We start from the raw sequence: 4,390 nt of genomic DNA, 5'->3' as shown, positions 1-4,390 counted from the left end.
TTAAACCTAAACAGCTAATGTAAGTCCAAACTGTGCGACAGCAAGTCGCTTGGTTATGACACATTCGTTACCCTATTTTTACAAAAACATCTGCTACGGAGCCATTACGAGAGCTACAAGGTAATGGAGCCATTTATACATTGTCGTTTTTCTTTAAAAATAAACAACGGAAAAATAGAGTCTTTAAACTCTTCTGATGTAAAGTTCTTCGCTGTCAAAATGGCGCCAGAATGAATGGCAGTTAATGCTAACGGCGGGTAGCATCAAATTGGCGCCATAGGGAACTTCACTTAGAGAGGAGAGGCTTACCCCCTTTGTTTAAATGATGCTATGACTTCCAGGGTAATAGGAAGTGACCCTAATTTTAAGTAATACATTGTTAGCCAACAAGATATCTTGCTTTATCAAATGTTAATGTGAATCTTATAAAAGATGTTCTGTACATTTCTAGTTGAATAGATTTGTCAGTTTGGCTGTTTTGAGCGTTTAACTGTCTACTCATCCCCTGTATTGAAATTATGTGTTGGTATGATCGAGTTTTAGTAGTGCGCTTCAGGTGTACATAGACTGGAAGTTTCAGTTGCTCTGGAGAGCGTGAGGTGGAAGGACATAAGTCTGTTGGAGGCTCCTCTGACCAGTAACAAAAGTCAACCTAGACACAGCTGTATTTGATTTGTACATTTCAACCATTTGTTTTGACTCTCATTTCAATTTATTTTATTTTTGAGAAAGTGTTTTCCTTCCATCCATCCATCTTCATCCGCAGATCCGGTAACGGGTCACGGGGGCAGCACCTCCAGCAGGGAACCCCAAACTTCCCTTTCCCGAGCCACATCAACCAGCTCCAACTGGGGGATTCCAAGGCGTTCCCAGGCCAGGTTGGAGATATAATCTCTCCACCTAGTCCTGGGTCTTCCCCGAGGCCTCCTCCCAGCTGGACGTGCCTGGAACACCTCCCTAGGGAGGTGCCCGGGGGTGTCCGCACCAGATGTCCGGACCACCTCAATTGGCTCCTTTTGACACAAAGGAGCAGCAGCTCTACTCGGGATCTAAATATTTTGGTCATGAGCCAGCCTTCATGACCAAGGTGAGGGTAGGATCGAAAATTGACCGGCATATCGAGAGCGGTGCAGTAAAGCGAATGCAATGCTGCCCCCGCTACTCTGATTCTCCGGACAATCTCCCGCTCCATTGTCCCCTCACTCGCGAACAAAACCCGAGGTACTGTACTTCAACTCCTTCACTTCGGGTAAGGACTTATTCTCTAACAGGAATAAACAATTGATTTCCTGCTGAGAACAATGAGCTCAGATTTAGAGGCGCTAATCCTTATCCCACTTTACGCTCGGCTGCAAACTGATCCAGTGAGTCATCAGCACTACATCGTCTGCAAAAAGCAGTGATGAGACTGGGACTGAAAATGATCTGTTACGATTTGGTTTGAGCTTTGTTTAGACCCCAGGGCAGCTATACACAGGATTACGTATTGAAAGTTCTTTATTTGGCCTAATGCTGACCTAACACCAAACAATAGTGATTCCACTGTCGCAGACTAATTTCCAATGTTGGAAGGAAGTCATGAGAGTCTTGCTTGGTTGGGGCATGCTTCCGTAGACTCAATCATTTGGTGTAAGGTTGTCATAAATCTGAGTGCGAGTCTGTCTTTTTCCCGCCTTGACGTGCCAACAAAATCGAACATGGGAACATTTTCAACAACCAATGGGTGCCTTCCCTTCAGCACCAAACAGGAAGCATAGTGTGCACTTCTAGTGTATGGAATGCATAAGCCAAACTTGGTACTTGCAAGGCACTTGCAGGCTGCGTGTGGGGGCAAGTAATGGCAGGAGATCAGCAGACTCAACTCAGGTTCTGGCAAACACACTGGAGGTGAAAGAGACACAGGTGGGGATTTTTTGCTTGCAAAGTAACAACAAGAGATCAATTAAATTTTCATTCAGTAGAGCACAAGAGCCTGGGTGAGTTACCACGTATAGCGCGAAACAATCTGGAAACAAGTGAGGGGAGAGCCGTGGTTCTTATACAGAGCGTGATGATTGATGAGAAACAGATGTGGTCCGGTTGTGACTGCTGAACCATGCCAGAAACGTGCACACAGGGGAGGATTGGCCATCTGGCTATCTGTCAAATGCCAGAGGGGCCGGACCATTTTTTTTTCTTTCTAAATATACAAACAAATTGTCTTTACAGGCTGACAACGCATAGGATGGGTTTTCATTGATTGCCCGATTTCATTATGGTAATAATAATAATAGTTATATTAATAATAATAAAACATTTGGCCAGTGGGCAACTGTCGGCATGGTCCCAAGATAAGTCACCTGACCACTCAGAGGCTACTCAAATTGGGACATTCAGTCAAAATCAAGCACATCACCTTCAAACGGGATATCCGCTTGTACGGTTCAGGCTGTACCGGACCCTCCAGGTGATCATGCTGCTCTGCCTGTACCGGACCCTCCTGGTGATCATGCTGCTCTGTCTGTACCGGACCCTCCAGGTGATCATGCTGCTCTGCCTGTACCGGACCCTCCAGGTGATCATGCTGCTCTGCCTGTACCGGACCCTCCAGGTGATCATGCTGCTCTGTCTGTACCGGACCCTCCTGGTGATCATGCTGCTCTGCCTGTACCGGACCCTCCAGGTGATCACGCTGCTCTGTCTGTACCGGACCCTCCAGGTGATCATGCTGCTCTCGCTGTACCGGACCTCCAGGTGATCATGCTGCTCTGTCGTTACCGGACCCTCAGGTGATCATGCTGCTCTGCTGTACGGACCCTCCAGGTGATCAGCTCTGCTGTACCGGACCTCCAGGGGATCATGCTGCCTGTCTGTACCGACCCCCGTGATCATGCTGCTTGCCTGTACGGACCTCTAGGTGATCACGCTGCTCTGTCTGTACCGGACCCTCCAGGTGATCATGCTGCTCTGCCTGTACCGGACCCTCCAGGTGATCATGCTGCTCTGCCTGTACCGGACCCTCCCGGTGATCATGCTGCTCTGCCTGTACCGGACCCTCCCGGTGATCATCCGTCTGACGCCATCAGTGATAAATTGAGACAGTTTCATTTCCGGTTAAAAAGGTCTCGTTGTCACAGAAAATAGTAGCCTAGTCTAATTCTGTGTTTTGGTACAGTTGGTTTTAACGCCTGAAAACCTTGAACAAGCAGTTCGTTCCGCTCCATCTTTCTGCTGTGAACCCTTTACTTAGTGGTTAGTTTTACACTATGTGGGTTAAACTCTGCAATTAATCCGCAGTTCACATGTAGTCCTATGCATGAACTGTGTCTGTTACACTGTAAGCTATATTCAATATCACTGATATTTTTTGATCAATAGAATGTAGAAAACATTAGGCTACACTACAATTTTTTTTATCCATAACATGATTGTACAATTGTACAATTTGGCCATAAAAGCAGTAGCCTATGTAAGTCAATCCTACATTTTTCAACTTTGGACCAAGACGTGCTCTTTGGGGTAAAAAAGTTACCACAAGCCTACTAGACTTTGGGGTCAAGTGTTGTCGTATCCGGCCCGTGTCCCAGATGTGAAAGCCCCCGTACTGGACTTGTGAATATAATAATATTCCATTATATTTTGTATTTTGAATTGTTACTTGCCACCAGAAGTTTGTGATTTCCCTGTCATAAATATAGAAGTTTTTACAATAAATTACTGTCTAAAAATGTATCAGAATGCAGGAATTGAAGTCTTTTACCCAAAAAAAGCCATAAAAACATATTTAGATTGCAGTTAGAGAGTTAAAGCAGATAAAATATAGAACCAGACAGACAATATGTACAGTGTCAACAGAGAGAAACACGGATTGACAGTCCCAACAAAGAACAACATGCTGTAGAGAATGACAGCAACAGCATACAAACGGTATAACTAGGCAGTATGTGTCAATTTGTATAAACATGTGCTCTTTCAAAAGTAGTAAGCATTGTTTGCCATCTGCTTACATTAAATGTGTCTGTTACATAAGGTACTGCTTATATTATTTCATCATCTGTACACAAATGTAATTAGTGAATGCACGTGTCCGTTGGTGGGGCTGCATGGGCGTGGTAATGTGCGCTGGTGTGGCTACAGTGCCAGGGCTGAATTTTTGTTCCTGTCCGCCTCTGCGAGAACACGTGCGCACACACACACACACACACACACACACACACACAAAGGCGGAGACATGGGGAAAGACGGATAGGAAACACTGGGGAGGTTTAGAGTTCACAGAAAGGGCTGTAACATTATCTTTTTATCATATGTCTAATTCATGGCTTATTTTAAATGGGATTAAATAATTAGTTGTCTCTCGTTAACTACATAGTTTTCGGAAATATGTACAATTTTGGTCCACTGGGGGGGG

This window comes from Etheostoma spectabile, chromosome 16 (genome assembly GCF_008692095.1).
Source record: "Etheostoma spectabile isolate EspeVRDwgs_2016 chromosome 16, UIUC_Espe_1.0, whole genome shotgun sequence".
NCBI classification, from domain to species: Eukaryota; Metazoa; Chordata; class Actinopteri; order Perciformes; family Percidae; genus Etheostoma; species Etheostoma spectabile.
Note: the sequence above shows the minus strand (reverse complement) of the source record.